Genomic DNA, 18,130 nt, shown 5'->3' with positions numbered 1-18,130 from the left:
CCGAAGCCCTGAGCCGGGGGAATGAAAGCAACAGGGGGCAGAGAGTCTCGCTAGGTGTTCTCTGTCCTCCACACCCTTCTCTAATGTTGTTTCTACAAACGCCCTCACACCTACTTGGCTGCATCCTTTCCCCTTACAAATACCATGGCAGAGGTGAGGCCTTTTATCTTCACAGAGCTCACAGTGCCCATTGTGACTGGAGCACTGAAAATATTTACAAAGCCACCACATTGATGGCTTCATGTCAGGTCTCGCTCAGATAAAATATGAGCTGGTAGCTTTGTAAATCACCACATGTAGTGCCAAGAACGAACGAGGAGCATGCATGACATCAGATATTTCCTGCGTCTGCAAATCATGCGTGTTCTCTGGAGTACAGGATGTGATGGTAGCAATGAATACACAATCAGGTGCGTGCGTTCACATAGTTCATAGTCACACAACCATGTATTTGGGCTCACTGGTAGATCTTTGCACTCCATGCTCGTTCTTTCAAATGCACACAAGCATATGCACACACATACGTAAACATGGGCATAGCAATACTAGTTGTTATCGTGGCATTTGACTGAGACCAGCAGATGGAAGTCCAATCTAAACCCAGAAGCCATGTTTACTCAAATGCTGTATTCAGTGCAACTTTAAAAGCACAGCAAACCATTACAATGCTATTACCTGGCATTTGTGCGGAGATGGGTACGATTAGCCCAGCCACAGAGGCAGTGGAGACTGTCTGCCTGCCTGCAGCGTCCCACCCAGCATTCTTAGAGGAAATGAGCAGCGCTGTCTCCACACCTGAGATGAATTGATCCCTAGCTGCCCTCCTGTTTTGACATCTGAATTTCAGTGGTATTTCTGTGAATTTGGGACAAGAGCCTTAAATTTAATTCTAGATCCTTGAGTTTTATTCTTTCCTCTGTCCACACCTTGCTTTGTAGCTTGATGGGCCACTTCCAGCTCAGCACTGCCTGATCTACAATATGAGGACATTGGTCTAGATCTAAACTGTTCATCAAAAACTACAGGAGAACTTATAGAAGTAAAATATAGATTCATAGGCTCCAGATCGCATGAATCCAAGTTTCCCAGATTCATAGGCTCCAGAGCTCATGAATCCAAGTTTCCCTGGGTAGGACCCAAGTATATGTATTTTCACAAGTTCCCAAAGAGATTTTGATACAGATCTGTGAGCCAGTATTTGGGAACACAGGATTCAATGTTCCAAAGCCTCTGATTTTCTAAATGCAGCCCCCTCAATGTCAAGTGCTTCCCACTTACATGGGAGCATATGTGTGAAGTTTTCTAAAGCACTGTATCTATGACTATGTAACAAATTATCGCAAAACTCAGTGGTTTAAAACTACAATGAATATTTATTATCTCAGTTTCTGTAGGGTAGGAATTTGGGAGTGGCTTCGATGAACAATTCTGGCTCGATGGCCATTAAGAAATTGCAGCCAAATGTGAGCTGCAGTCATCTGAAGGTTTGACTGGGGCTGAGGGGTTCACTTCCAAGATGGCTCGATCACATAGCTGGCCTCTTAGTGCTGGCTGTTGGCTCCTCTCCATAGAGACCTTTCCACAGGGGCTGCTCATGTGTTCCTACAACATGGCAGCTGACTTTCCCCAGAACAAGTAATCTGAGAGACCAAGGTAGAAGCCACAATACTTTTTATGACCTAGCCTTGGCAACAATTTATTGCTCATACGAATCATGTCTGTTTCACTGTGAAAGGACGATGTACGAGATGTACAAGATGATGACTACCATGAGGACCACTGAGGGCCATCGTGGGAACTTCACAGGGATAAAGTTTTGTGAAGTCTGGGCCTTAGGTAGGAGACATGTGGGCATCGATGCACTAATGGCACTAAAATTCATAGAATACTGGGGCAGCCTACCCATGCTGCTCTTTGAGCTTTGAAAATTCCCACATCTTTCACAGACTGCTTAAAGGATCACACACAAATCTCTAACCTGTGCTTATCAGCCTTTTGACTTTACATATACATCCAAGAGGGCAGGGCCTCCCATCTGCAAATACAGCCCTTGTTAAATAGGTCATTCTGAGAAGCTCTTTCCATATGCTCCTCAAAAGCTGCAGACATCAACACTGAAACTGAGATACTGACCTAGCTCTCCTTACGGAGAGGGAAACCAAATACTGCCTCTATGGCTCCTACTGTTCTGACTGTCTTTGGTTCTCCCCTGGTCTTATCTAGAGATTTTGCCCTGGGGCTTATGTACAATATCAATTTAACGCTTATATTAACCTTGAGACTTTAGTGTCTTTATCCTCACCATGGTCAAGGAAACTGAGGCTCAGGGAGACTGAATGACTTTACAAAGTCACCCAGACTTGGAGGTAGATCTTCAGGAAGCTTGGCTACAAAGCCTCAGGAAGAGGGGACTAATTCTGAAATAAGGCTTTCAGCTGCCTCGACCTCAACAGACCACCCGCCCAGCATCTGCCAGGAGCACTGACGTCTCTCCAGCAGGGAGCCACAAGAAGTCTCCCCAGGGCCACAGGTCATAGGTAAGCAAGAGGTTTAGAGTTCCTCCAGGGCAAGGGGGTCTCCCCACATCAGTTGGCCCCCAGAAGTAGAGGCTGGAAGGTCCAGCTTTGATGAGCCAGGGCAGAGGTCATGCTCTCTTGTAACCAGAGAGCCATGCTCTGCTGGGGCCACGTGTGTCAACGTGCTAATGTTTCATGATTGCGACTCAGTCTCTCACTTTGACACAACCTCCCGGAGCAATCATTGCAAAGCGATACCTGCCGGCTGCCCTCCGATTATTTTACAGCCCTCCCTGGCTCCAGCTGCACCAGCCTTTCCTCTCTGGTTTCTCTGCCTTCCCCGTTCCCGGCAGGTAGAGGGGGGTGCGGTTAGGACAGAAGGGTAGGGAAACGGGAATAAACTTCTCTTTTCCACCAGCCCCTGACTTTGCCAACCAGGGTTCCCTCTCAGACGCAGCAACCCTGGCATGGAGAGATGACTAGTATTTGCCCCACATCTACATGGTGCAAGGCCTTGTGCTGGGTGTCTGGTACATATTGCATGCAAAACCCCACAACAGCCCTACAAAATGGGGAGTATTTTTCCAGCTGCCTGGTTGCTCACTACATGCTCTGAAGAGAAGGAAGGCTTGGGATGGCTAACTTGAAGGAGACTCTAGAAGTCACTTTGTCCAGTAACCTCATTTATCTATGATAGCTCAGAGTCTCTTGTCCCAAGGTCAAGGTCAGATAGTTTTGTAGCTGCACAGTCAGGTTGAAAATCCAGCTTTTCCTTTGCTTGATCCAAAGTCTTTTCAATTTTTCAGGCTGCCTGTCATCATCCCTGTCATTAGAATTACACTTGTAGAGAACAGTGAGGAAAGTTAAGGGCATCAGGAGTATGTAGATAAACATGTAAAACATTTATTTGAACATATACTAGAAAAAGTAACCGACACATAAAACCTATGATAGTTTTGGATTCGGATGAAGAAAAATGTATAAAAGTAAAAAAAAAAAAAAAAAAAAAAAAAAAGATGGGTGTGGAAGCATTTAAAAGAAAAAAATATTAAAATATTAAATTGTAAGGTTAATGTATGAAGATATGGGGGAAAAAATCACGAAAATATCAAGCAAAAAAGTTAGGAAAATGCCACTACAGGACTTGGGATTTGAGCCACAGGACTTGTGTTCAAATTCAAACTATTTACCAAAAGCCTAATTTAGGGAAAATTTAACCTCTATTGCCACTTTCATAAAATAAGAACTGTAGCAGAATTATTGTAAGACCCAGATTGCACAAGGCATGTCAAGCCCCACAGAATCTCTCTCATTTCAGGAGTATGCTAAGAGCAAGGGTCAAGCTGAAGCTGGTACTCGGGGTCCAAGGTGTGAGGCTCCGGAATGTCAAGTTTGCACTTGATGTAACCTGAGCTCTGTAATGGGAAATGCAGAGACGATAGTGGGGCTGGTTCTGAGCTGAGCGAGTCACATGGAGCTGGTGGAAAATGAATCAGGTAGTGTGCGCTGGATGGAGCAGGGTGGGTTCCAGAAAGCTGGCAAGCAGACTGTGGTCCCCATTGAGAGAGAGAGAGAGAGACAGTGAAGGTCTGGACTGTGGCCTGCAGGTTTGAGGAAGGACTCAGCCAAGAGGTAGGATGGTGATGGCAGCAATAAAATATAGAAATGTATATAGGTGAGTGAGGCAGAGATACCAGCCGTCCAGCCAAACCTTGGCAATGACAGCTCTCCTGGCAGTTGATGCCTTGATCTAGGCAGTATGACACTGAAGAGCAAGAGTTCTGAGTTCAGACTACCTGTCTCCAAACCCTGGGCCACCTCTTCTGAGTGTCAGCTTCTTTACCTACAATATAGGATGGTAATTATACCTGATTCTACGGTTGTCACAAGGCTTAAATTAGGCAATGCAAGTGGAACACAGTGTCAGGCATACAAGCGTCATCTCTGCTTTATCACCAGCACCTAGCACAGTACCTGGCAAATAAGAGTCTCTTAGTAAACTTTCTTTGGCAAATATCTAAGTTGACTCTTCACCATCAACCACACAGGCCTTGGTCTTGCTTAAGTAGGGTGCTAATCATGTTGCAATTTGATGTCAGAGAAGAGAGTGAAACTGGCCAGGGTGACAAAATGTGCCTGAGTATACCAACCATAGCTTCTCTTGACTGTTTCCCAGATGGTCTGAAATGCTTCTTTTCTAGAATCACAGGTTCTTGGAGGGGATCAGGCAGGATGCTTGGAGCTGTTGTTTAACCATTTATACAGATGGAGCCAGAGAGGCCAGTGACTTGTGGAGAATCAGTGGCAGCGAGGACTAGAACCTGGATTGCTCACTCGAGCCAGAGCTCTTTCTACAGTGCCGATGGCCTTCTTTCCAGGTGTCATCTGCTCCACAGAGATGGATTGGGGTCTAGATCTCTCCCTGGAGTAGACACAGGCAGCTGGAGTCCCTCCTCCCCTACACCCCCAGCACCCTTATCCCTGGATCTTTCCAGCAGAAAGCCTTGTTTGTTTTCTGATTTTGAATAGATTGGACACGCTAGTCACAGACCTCAGAGGGTTTAGGGAAGAAGGAAAATGTTTTGCAGATAGAAAATACCAAACTAAGCCTAGCAGGAAACAAGTGTATGCTGCTAGTCCTTGTCCTATGGGGAAAGGGGAGAAGAGTAGAAGGCCTGGGGCTGCACCTGTAGGAAAAAGCTGCTTAGATGCCTAGCAGGTCCTGGATTTGACAGAAACCTGACTGGGGAGGGGAGGAGTGGGACAGGAGAAGGCTGCAACCAAGAGGGCAAGAAAGCGTAGTGATAGGTCTATACATTTTAATATTCATTAAGATTCTTCTTGGGTGGGACCAAGAACCTGCCTTTTCATCAAGGGCATCAGTCAATTTTGATCACTGTATTCTGTGGAGCATTCTTTTAGAAATACAAGAATTTGTCTGGGTCTGACTTTGCTACCTCTTAGCTGTATGATCTTAGGTAAGATATTTAATCTCTGTAAGCCTAAAATTTCTCATCTGTAAAATTGATATAGCAGTAATATATTTCTGGGAGGGTTGTGAAGATAAAATAAAATAACAAACTTGAAAGACTTAGTATAAGGACTGGCATGTAAGAGGCCCCCAAAAGCAGTATTTGTTAATGTAACAAGTGAGAATTTTGTTTTCTGGATACTCTCTAGGAGAATTCCTCATGAAGATAATCAAAACAAGGAAAAAAGAAAACTAAACTCCTCTATATCTCCTTGGAGTGTGGGCAAAGGCCAGAGGACCCAGAGCTGCCATGCCTCTTGATAGTCATGGAAGAATAACTCCAGATGCCACTTCTGGGAACAGGATAGTATGGGTGTCAGGAAGAGTTTTGGAGGTAAGAATGAAAAGTGTAAACTGAGAAATAGAGAGGTACTGGAACCATTTTGGGGTATGAGTAAAGTAGGGAAGGGAGACAAAATGATTTTTAAAAATCTATATGAATTATAAAATGGGTTTTGTTTAATTTGTTTTTGAAAGAAACAACTAGAAATCAAAATGCATTTATAATTTTTGGCTTTGGACTGTACTTCTATCTCTATGACAAATATAGACTGGACTGTAAGGGCCCCCAGCAAGACTAAGGTTTATTACACTTCCTTGAAGCATTTGCCACTTATCCCCCATTTGGCTATGGATCTACTGAAGATGTCTGCTTTCATTCTTTGGATAAAGTACTTCCCAAAGCCTATGGATGAGCTCCACCAAGGCCCTGGCAGAGAAGGCCTAGGCTTAGCTTAAATGCTTCCTTCAAATAGATGAAGGATTTTCATAAAACATCTACTGTGTGGGCGTTTTTGCCAATCCCCCAAGCTGAGCCAGAGGAAAATAACATGGATTTATCTATAACATTAGGAGAATGCGTTCAATTTATAATTTAGCAGAGAGGTTAAATGCTTGATTCTGGAGGTAGGTTGTTGGGGTTTATATCCATTCTCCACCATTCGCTAACCAAATGACCTTGAGAAAGTTTCTTAATCTCTCTGAACCTCAGTTGCCCTCTGCAGAAAATGGGAATATTAGTACCTACTATGTAGTGTTGCTGTGATGACTAATGAGTAAATATTTCTGTGGTACTTATAACAGTATCTAAAACACAGTAAGCATTGTGTTAGTGTCAGCTATTAATTTAATTGATTGTTAAGGAGAGGATATCATGAGATAAGCTCTCAATGGAGGTCATAGTTTATGAATATCCTGGTGAGCTCCAAGAAGTAAAGGCAGTCTCTAGACCAGGGTTTGACAAACCATCATCCAAATACTCAAGGATGCAGTTAAAACATTATTGTTACATAATGCCCAGAGAGGGACCTGCATAACTGCGATTTTATGTGCACAGCTTAGCTAAGCTAATGGTAAGTCGATGGTGGAAGTTTCCTGCACTTTGTGCCCAAGGCTGTGTTCACTCCTACTTTATTTCTTTAAACCAAGGAATATACCCATACCTTCATCAGTTGGCAGCCAGGAAAAACCAGTTAGGAACCCCCAAGCTTTGTTTATACTCTGTCTCACTCCATATTCTGTTCATGTTCTCTCCAATATTTGACTGTTTACCTTTCTACTGTTTCCAGCTCAGCTTTCTCCTCTTTGAATTCAGTCATCACCATTCAGACCTACTCAAAAGAATGAACTTTTGCTCACACTACATTTCCTCCAGTTCCTAGCTGCCTTATTAACACAGCCTCTTAGCCCCTGAGCATCTAAATTTGTCAAGGTCTACACCGTCCCCCTAAGCAGAGGCTAAATGTCCGCTACCATGTCCCTCACTCCCATTCCAAGTAGAGGAGGAGAATGAGGACCACTTTGGAAAATTTCATGCTTCCTCATGGAGATGTCCTCTGCCTTGAGAACTTAGGTAAGGCCAGGTATACCCTAGTGGCTCCAGGATTGGATGCAATCTACTCCCAGACATTATCACCGCTGCCTAGCATTGAGCCTTTCCTACATGCCTCCCATTGCAAAGAACCCCTGGACACCACTTTAAGTCAGTTCTCAAACAGTGGTGCTTGCCTTCCAGGAGGTCGAGTTCAAGGACTTTGTGATTCTCCATGCTAAGTGGTCTTGGGCAAGTCACAGAAGCTCTTGGCATCTCACATTTCACCAGATGGTCAGTTCTCATGGTTCAGTTGCTGTTGCCAAAGGGAATCGCCCAAACCGGTGCACTCATAAATGCCTCTTTGAGATGAACACCTGGCATTATAGCATTGCAAAAGGCATCTCGGTTCATTCCAGAATTGGGTCGAATCCAAGTCCTCATTACCTCTTTTCTAGGTAGGTTTCAAGATGCTGGAAACATGCTCTAATATGACTGGGGCTGACATCTAGCCACAGCTGCCCAAGAAAGGTGGCTCTTCAGGTAATAACAGCCCCTCCTTCCTGAGCACTGGGTTTGAAACCAGCGTGAAGGGGACTCAGAAGTCGTTCCCACTAGCAGCACTAGGTGTTGGAGCTGGATGGGAGTAAAAAAGTTGCTAACAAGCAGCTCATTTGGTCTCATCCCAAGTCCAGGAACTCCCAAGGTCAAGCCAAAATAGGCGGGTTGTTTTCTCTCTCTTCCAGAAAGCAAATTTTGTAACTAGGGCCTGTTCTCCATGGCAGTTACAACTTGTTTGACATCTGAGTTAGTGGTGCTAAAAAGAGGAAAATCCACCCTGGAGGAAGAAATGCTGTTTCTGTAGCTAATTGACTGGCTGACACCTCCCTCTCTCCCGGGCCGCCAGGCAGCCTAACTGGGTTATTTGCCACGGATGATGGCCTCAGCAATTTATTGCACCAGGCCAGGGGAATGCTGGGCTGCCAACTCTGTAATGTGTTCACTGTGGTATACGGGAGCCACTCTCCAGGTCTCTTAACAGAAGATTGTATGATTGCAGAAGTGGAATCATTTGATTTCAGTAACTAGTACCAAAGTGGCGCTGAGCTTTTGTAGGGGAAAGATCCGACAAGGCAGCGGTTGAAGTTACCCCTTCCTCTCCTACTTGGGGAACATGTTGTCAGATTTGTTGGCCCAAGTGACAAGCCACCACGGGAGTCTGTCTCCTGCCTCTGGAGGCATCAGCCCCTTCTTCTCTGCTCTGGCTGGGGCTTTTCAGTGTGACTCTCCATGGATTAGTATGTCCAGCAGAAATTCCAATATAAAACTAAAATCAACTAGTGTCTCAAACTTTACCTGCATGTGAATTACCTAAGAAAGGTAATTATTAAAATGTAGATTCAGATCAGTAGGTTTGGGGTAGGGCTTGAGATTCTGCATTTCTAACAACTTCCTAGGTGATGCTGACCTCAGACCACTCTCTGAGTAACAGTTATCCAAATCTACCCCAGCACTGGAAACATCTAATGGGCTCCAAGATTCTAACTTAATTAGTTTGGGATTGAGCCAAAAGAGAGTGTTTATTTGTTTTCAATTTCTCCAATATACTGAGGAGACACACGTATACTATAGGTTTGAATAGACATCAACTTTTTCTGGAAAGATGCACAAGAAAAAAGTAACAGTAGTTGTTTCTGAGAAGAGAAACTGGAGGACTAAGTTGATTATTCACTGTGTACCATTCTTACTTGCTTGCATCTTTTCAGCAAATGCCTATGTGACTTTTTCAAAAGTATTGAAACAATTAAAAAGAAAAAAAAGAAAAAAATTTATCTGGATAATTCTTATAATCACCAAGTGTTATAGGCTGAAGTTTTTGCCTTCAGAGTTCAGATGTTGAAGTCCTAACCACAGTACCTCAGAAGGCAACTGTATTTGGAGATAGTCTTTAAAGAGGTAATTAGGATTAAATGGGGTCTTATGAATAGACCCTACTCCAATGTGACCAGTGTTCTTATTAGAAGAAGAGATTAGTAGTACACAGTGCAAAGGGAAGACCATGTGAAGACATGGGGAGAAGACAGCTATGTGTTTACAAGCCAAAAAGAGAAGCCTCTGAGCAAACCAAATCTGCCAGCACCTTGATCTTGAACTTCTAGCTTCCAGAACTGTGAGGAAGTAAATTTCTGTTGTTGAGCTGCCAGTCCGTGGAATACGATATGGCAGTCCGAGCAAACTAATGCACCGAGTTGCACCATTGTTGATCTAGCAGAGGAAGCAATAGATCTAGAATAATGGAAAGACTAAACTCACTCAGTACCAGCTTGCCATGCGGTCCCGGGCAGATCGCTTCTGCTTCTAGATCTCAATTCAAATGAAGGAGTTCACCTGTCAATGGAAGGAGTTCACCTACATGATCCTTATAATTCCTGAGTACAAAGAGTTCTATATGTCTGTAGAAAAAAAAATAGAAAAGGACAATATTATTGAGTGACTATCTGTTATAGCCCAATGAGTTTTCAATTTTTTAAACCATGAACCACTATTAAAAAAAATATTCAATATATAAATAAGTTGATTGAAATGGAGCTGCTCTAGTTGAGGTAGCTAACACTGTTCCAATTCCCTTTTACCTTTCTGGCAGACTCTCCATCACCTCTCCATGAACCATTAGGGATCCTCGGGTTATAGTCTGAAAATCCCTTATTGGTCTAAGCCTGTCATATTTCAGTCATGAAAACTGAAGGCCAGTACCGTTGAGTAAGTCACCTCAGAGTCACCCAGTGAGTCAGTACAAAACCTGAGCTCTATTCCTGACTGTCTAGCTCATTAATCTTTTCTCTGCATTTTGTGAAGCATTAAGAATAATTCGATGTTGCTGATAGCATACAAATTATAACTTCTATTTTTTCCCTATAAAACATGCTCAATATTTATTTGCTTGAGGCAATATTTTATCAGAGAAGCCGATTATATTTACCCCAGATATAAAGACATAGGTGAGATTGTAAACCCCAAGAATAGCACAACTCACATTAAAACTCCCCATTTTCTTCTGAAACTTAGCAGGCTGTCCAAACTTCTAGGGCTAACCTCTTTTAGCATCATGTGATTATGTGGGATAAACAGAAGTGGGGAGAAAGAGACACCAGACCAGATAAAAATTCTCAAATAAATTTGAAAGAAAGGCAGATAACCAAAATATATCATAAGAAAAAAAGAGACCTCGAGGAAAGAAAACATCACATAAAATGGATTCTGTGTTTCTTGGCTCCAGCTTCCATTTTTATACCTTGTTTCCTTTAAGAAACCCTAATTTTCCTCCAAGCTGTCTCCTGATCGACTTTCACTTGATATGGTTACTCGATATCACCGATCAGTTAATCCTTCCATATGGTTAAAATTAAACCACCAATTCAGGCTCATTTCTTCCCTTATGCTTGCTAATTTCTTGTGAAGATTATCCTTCCAGCTAAATTACCCTCATTCCTTTATCACTGTGTCCATATTTCCTCTGGCAACTGTGAGGGTTCTTGGAATGGGAGACTTGTTGGAGCACTTCCTCTGTCTTGACTAACTTTTGTGCCTTTCCCAGATTAAGTGAGAGTATGGCTGAGAGTAGGGGCTTTACATTCAGTGACCTCTTAAATTTCCTGTAACCCAGGGATTGGTTACATGAGACCTTTATGGTGATGGGGGTCTTGCTCTCAGAATTTTCCACTTCTCTTCTCAATTTGGGACTTAAAGCAAGACAAATAGTCTTCTGTGTCATCCTGACCCTGAAGCCAATACCATGAAGTTATTACCTTTCTATGGTCACAGATTTTGATTCCTAAATACCTCATCGCAGTTGCCCCAAAAGAACATGATCTGGCCCTGTGGTTTACTTTAAATTTAGAATAAGAGCTTTTCATAAACTACGAGTACCAAGCAAGATTTGAATACAGGTATAGGAACAAGTTATCCAGAGCCTTTCGGCATCTAACTCAACACTTTACCTAATTACTGACCTTTACCAACCAACTCCATTGGCTTTCTGATGAAAACCCCACAATTTATGTGATTTTCAGTTTTAGCTTGAGTCCTAGAAGACCTACGTGCTCCTGCAGCCCCAAGTGGGATAAGCTGTGGGCCCTATTAAGTTAAAATTTGACCACCAGTTTCAATTTTTTGCTCCCAGGTTGTTTCTCATTCAAGCAAAACACCCATTGGCACCAGTGGGAGCAAGCCCATTATTTTTGCTTCTCTTACAACTCTTGTTATTTCTTTCTGCCTGAGCTGGCGGCACACAAGCCCAGTCACACACAGCACAAGCAAAGATAGGATTCCTGCCCCAAGGGTTATGCAACCTCATAGTTTCCTCTGCTGCCTCTATTTTTGTTCCAGTGTACCATGAGTTCTGAAGGCTTGGCGGTCCTGAAACACTTTACTGTGTATTGTTTTGTTGGAAAGACTTGGGTTTTATGGCTGTGGGTTATAAAAGGTTTCCCCCCCGCCCCTTCCACTGCTTCTCCCGGGAAATTTGATGGGTGTGACCATTACAGATGAGCTCTGCTGGGAAAGTCTAGGCCATGCTCAGCTTTCAGCCTGAGCCATGACTCTTTCCTTTTTGGCTACATCCTGGTCCTAATTTTGTCCCCCTCTGGCTGGCTTTGTTTATTGGCATTAATGTTTCATATTAAAATTTAATATTTAACTTTTGCTTTCAATATTTAATGTTCTGCATCTTACATTTGGATGTCTCCCTTCTGGGAGCGGTCAGCTGCACTGCGTGATGCAAGAGCTAATCCCTTTGACTTCCAGTAAAATGACCCCCACCCCCACCCCCGCCTTCCTTTCTTTCATTGTTCACTATCACTCTGCATTCAAATCCATCACAGTAACTACCTGGAGAACATTTCTGTCTTTTTCTCACGCATTCATTCAACACATATTTATTGAATGCCAACTCTGTCAAATGTTATAAAAGGTGCTGCTAGGGACCCATGAAAAGAAAATAAGACTCAGCTCTTACCTTGAGAAAGTCAGAGAGACAAAATCCTACAAGTAAAGTGTCAAATGTTAAACAAAGTTTTGTGATATTACAAAGGAGATAGAGAGACTGGCTCAGCTCAGGAACTGTGGAATGTTTTTTTTTTCAGAAGAGAAGTCATCTACAATGTGTTTTAGAAGGGCTTATTGGATCGGGTAGAGGGAGGATGGGTACCCCTGTACACACTGGCCAAAGGCATCAAGATATAAAAGCATTAATGATGATTAATAATGGTGATGATGTATTTGTAGAATGATGAGGAAATTAATTATTACTGGAAACTGGGTTGAGTGTGTGGGAGAGGAAAACAGGATGCAAAAGAAGCCTAGTGACATAGATTGGTACTCAATTACAAAGAACTTTGTAAGCCAAGATAGATAGTTTGAGCTTAATCACTTATCAAATAAACCTGTGAGAGATATTATCACAAGTGAGAGCCCTGGAAAATCTCTTCTATCAAATACTGTGGAAAAACACCCTTCATAGGGAAAAAATCTGGGTCCAGAGCATAGACCACCTATTTAGCTTCTTCTAGGGGACATAGAGAACTATTTGTTAAGGTATCTGCCCTTAAAAAATTTAAAATATAATTAGAAGAATAAGTGAATACCAATGAGAAAACAACTGGACATATATAACCTAGTGCCTGATTGTGTGGCAAGAACATAAATTCCTGGATCAGAGAAAGGAGTATTATATTCCAGCCGTCTTCCCTTTGGGGCCTTCCCCATTTGAAGAAGATCACCTTCAGAGGTCACTGGCTCTTTTGCCAGAAAGGAAGTTATATGGATTTTTAAAAAATAAAGAACAATGAAAATAAATAAGTTGAGAACAGAGAACTAGCGTTTGGTAACTTGAAGGGGACCAGTGAGTGTGCTGGAGCTGGAAGCTAGGAGCAGAGACCAGCACATTTCCATATTGGTAAACTAAAGGCCAAGTAACTATCCAAAGCCAAGACAGGCCTGGAGCCTAAAAATAAGCTAAACCAAATCAAGTGAGGAAGCCATCATGAAGAATATCACAGTGACAACTCCACTTTGAGCAAGTGTCTACCTCCATGAGAGATTTCACAGAGAGATGGCTTCGAAGGAACTTCAAACATAGTTGGGGAAATAAACAGACTGAATGGTGGCTTATTTGAAAGAGGATGTACTTTGAGGTTAAGACTATGGTCTGAGTCTCAGCTCTGCTGCCCAACAGCTCCTTGCCTTGAGGTGTTTATGCCTCTGAACCTCCATTTCCCTTGTATAGAGGTGGATGATCAGAATAACACCTGTCCCACCAAAGCCACGGAGTTGCAATGAGAATCACTGACATGGTCATGCATTCAGCAAGTATGTGTTGAGTGCCTACAATGTGCCAGTCCCTCTTCCAGGAGCCAGATATAGAAAGTAGACAAAACTCTCTTTCCTTAGGCAGCCCACATTCTAGGGAGTTCAGAATATGTGCAAGTGTTTTGTATGTTGTAGATTGCTAATTTAACATGAGCTGCTATGCCCTGGGTATGAGAGGACACCTATGTTCTATTGATTAACTTGCTGCGTCTGAGCTGTGAGGAAAGCAGTTAAGTAAGGTCTCACTGATATGGGATTTTGAAGGGTGCATGGGATCTGATTAGGAAGGAAAGGATTTCTAGTAGACTGGCCAAATACATGTAAAGGTGGGAATCAGCAGTTGTCTGGCTTTGAATGGATGGGCTGTCTCTTCATGGAATCACTTATTTAGGGGCCGGCTCCTCATCATCTCACAACAGGCCAGGATCACCACAAATAGGGTTGGATTTCCCAAAATTGTTAGTACAGCAAGATGTCCAGTTGCCGTGAGCTTCATGACATTGCAGGAAGGAAGCCTGCAGATTCTGGAAGGAATCCACTATCGCCCAGGGCATGTTGCCAGCCTCAGTGCCTGTTTTCTCAGATCTATTGGGCAGATTGATTTTACTTTAACTTACAAGTCCTTGACCAACTTGGAGCTGTAGAGATGTTTAAATGGAGGTCAAGGCTAGGTGAGAGAGGGTTTTGAAGAATCGTTCACAGTGTTGAAACACTGAGTAAGCCACCATTATGGGACTGTTCATTTACATGTATTCCTTTTACTCAGCTTCTGTCAACTGATGATAATAGCCAATATTTTTGCATGATTATTATGTGCCAAACATTAAGCTTAGCTTTTTATGCACATTATTGCATGGAATCCTCTCAACCACCCTCATTCATTCAAGTCAAGTACTGCTACTATCTCTATTTAACAGATGAGAAAACTAGAGCTCGGAGAAATTAATTTTTCAAGTTCACTGAATTAGTAACACAGGTAGAACTCAAACCTATATAAGTTCAACCCATACATAAAACTTTTATACATTATGCTATATAATATATTCTAATGCTGTCATATCTCAAAAATATTAGCTATTATATTTTTATTAACATCGTTATCATCCTTATTTTACAGATGATGCAACTGAGGCCCTGATAGGTGACATAACTTATTCAAAAATCACACAACCAGAAACTGGCTGAGGTGGGATTTGAACCCAGGTCTCTCTGACCCTCTAGTCTGCTCTTTTTGCTGCACAACATTGCCTCCTTCAGGCTGATCCCCTACTGATTCAGGAATCTTTTCCTTTTTTTTTTCATTCTTTGTGTACATCTTCAAATGTAATCATAACCTCTTGGGTACGATTGCAAATACAGTGGTTAATAATGGTCAAGCAGTCCTGCCTCTTGGCAAACCTGGTCACAAGACAAACCCTTCTCTCTTTCAGCCCCTGTCTTTCTTCACTTCCTGCCTTCCAGACTTGTATTTGGTCCTCACCAGTGGCAGTGCTGGGTGTGCATGGAGACCATACTGTTTTTACTCCCTCTGTGAGATTGGTCCTGCTGGGCCAAGTGAAAATTTGTGTCCTTCATGTTCCACTTTAGCTCTTCCTCTCGCCTCCCGCCCACATCTTTCCCAGCGTGTTTGCTGTGGTGAAGCTGAGTTCGGGAGGAAGATTAGAAACAGGTGCCTTGTGGTGAACTGACCCCACAGGTCACAGCCACCAGCCTGACTCCGACAGGGAGGTAGCGGACACTCTAGGCTTCTGAATTCCCTCTGGATTATTCATGAGTGCACACCATCCCCTCTGACAGTCGCAGGTAAATTCCAGATCAAATTTTTCTCTTCTCCTGAAAAGGACCCTATCAATGTCCCTGGGTCAGGCAGATTCACCATCTAACCTTTCTTACCTGGACTGGGGGGCACTTGGAGGCCATTTGGAATTTGCCAGCCCAGATTAGGTTTCCCTCTACTCATTGTGTCCTGGTGAATGAGATCTGGGAGAGTGAAATGAAGGGGACTCTCAGAATTATCCAATGGTTTTGGGTAGCTCTAAGGTGGTTTCTCTATTTTTCGCAATCCATCCTGTTGATGTATAGTCCTTTTGCACTCAACCCCTGGCCCTCCAGTCTCTCAACACTTATGCACACTCATGCACACTCATCTTTCTTAAACGCCTTTGCACACATCACCCCACATCTAATGCCTTATGGGTCTGCATTGTCTGCAGGTTTATCCCAGCGCACTGATGTATTCCTAATCAGTATAAAGTATGCCTCTAGTAATTTATGCCTTAAAATAGTAAGATAAGTCATATTTGGAAACAATTAAATTATTAAAATTAATTAGAACAGATTTATTCTAATTAATTAATAATCCTATTGTCTCATGCTCATGTAATTGCATTTTTATATAATTACTTATCATACATTTTAATACATTATTATATCGCACAGCCTAGCCATGTTATCCTAGGAAAAAAGACTAAGACTCAGGTTCCTCAGCTATAAAAGTAAAAAGTGGATTTATTCATTGAACAAGAATTTATTGAGTTTCTATTATGTTCCAGGCACTTCTGCTTATATCCTTGTGCATAATTGTGTGAGTTATGGAATAAAACAAACATCTCTGGGCTCACAGAGCTCACTTTCTAGTGGGTTCCAGTGCCAATTAAATGCGATAATGAGAGCTAACAATTGTGGAGGGCTCAGAACAGAGCCTGGCACGTGGTAAAACCTCAGTGGGTAGTCTACATGCGTAATCCTTAAAATAATCCTGTGCAGTAGGTGCTATAGTTATCCCTACTTAATGGATGAGCTTAAATGAAGAATAATGGTTTAAATTGCCCAAGTTCAACACCTAGCAAATGAGAGAGCCAGGATTTGAATCTAGGCAATCGGCATTCTTTGTCGTTTCTGGAATTGGACTTAAAACACTTAGCACAACACCTGGCACATAGTAAGTATTTAGTCAAAGCTATTATCTTTAGTCTCATTTTCATTATTATATTTCAAACTCAGGGAAGTGCTTATAACTTGTTTAATCTGTTGCTTATATTTTTTTTTTTTACATAATCGTGCCAATTATAAATAATGATTGTGCTTCATGTGTGCCTTGTGGTACACTTTGTTTATTTTCATTCTAAATATTGTTTGATTTCCTTCAAATTCTGAATGCACCATAAGAATGCACTGCATGTGTGTCTTCTGATACATTTTTTGTGTGTGTGTAATAGGACAGGAGGAAAAAAAACTGCTGCTCCAAATAAAATTTCAAAGAGGAATCTGCCTTTCAAGGTCACGATAAAGAAGTGTGATAAAGTAGAAGTGGCATTAGATAAATTGATGTTCAAATGTCCAACTCTGCTGCTTGTTAGCTGTGTGTGTTTGGGTAAACAGCTTACCTTCTCTGAGCCTTCCTTCCCCTGTTCTGAAAAATGAGAGAGGGCTGCCTCAGGTTATCGCCCTGGCCCTTTCCAGCTCTCAAGTGTGTGAGTCTAAGAGTGGGAACAGAGTCTCATAAAGCTTTTCCTTAATCTAATTTTCCTGGGACAAATTGCTAAACAAAGTCTATTAGGCTAGAGGCAAAGAACATTCAGTGACAACAGCTCTGAATTCCATTACTAATAGAAAACCAATAATGAACATTGAACTTTTTTCAGGTGCCCTCAAAATAATTGGTCACGGACTTCCTTTCAAAATGCACGGGTTTTTAACCTCACACTTTGGGTATTCATGTTGGAAGTTATTTGCAAGTGTAATAAGTATACTGTGGGGATAATTCATTTCCATAGACCCTACCCCAGATCAGGCAAACCGGAGTGAGCATTTCAGAATAAAAAGAAACAAACGATTGTTTATCTGAAAGAAGCATTGAGGTTCAAATTTATGATGGAACTTTGAGACTTTACTTTCTTCCTTTGAGTTATGGATAAATAAATGGATCTTTTCAAATAAAAAGCCATAGACATCTTTTCAAATTAAAAAAAAAAACACATTTTTGAGGGGGAAGGAGACCTTAGGGATGATTTAGCCCCAACCTTTTCATTTTATAGATGATGAAATTCAGCTTCAATAAACCTCATCCACAAAAAAGAGCTAATAATAGTACCTGCTGTGAGGATTAAATAAGATTACGATTATAAACCACTTAGTACAGTACCTGACATGAAATTAGTGCTCAGTCAATGACTGAAATAAATTATATAATTTTCTATAATTTTTGCTTAATATTTTATACTTGCCTAAATCCACATGGGCAACCTTCACATAATCACATAAGAAGCTAGGGTTCTTCAAATGCATACCAGTGATCTTTTAAAATATCCTTCATTCAATCAATATTTATTTGGTGTCTACTAAGTTCCATGCACTTTTTTAAATACTGGGCTTACAGTTGTGAAAAAGACATAAAGAATAACAACA

The sequence above is a fragment of the Rousettus aegyptiacus genome, unplaced genomic scaffold, assembly GCF_014176215.1.
Source record: "Rousettus aegyptiacus isolate mRouAeg1 unplaced genomic scaffold, mRouAeg1.p scaffold_m13_p_5, whole genome shotgun sequence".
NCBI lineage: Eukaryota > Metazoa > Chordata > Mammalia > Chiroptera > Pteropodidae > Rousettus > Rousettus aegyptiacus.
Note: the sequence above shows the minus strand (reverse complement) of the source record.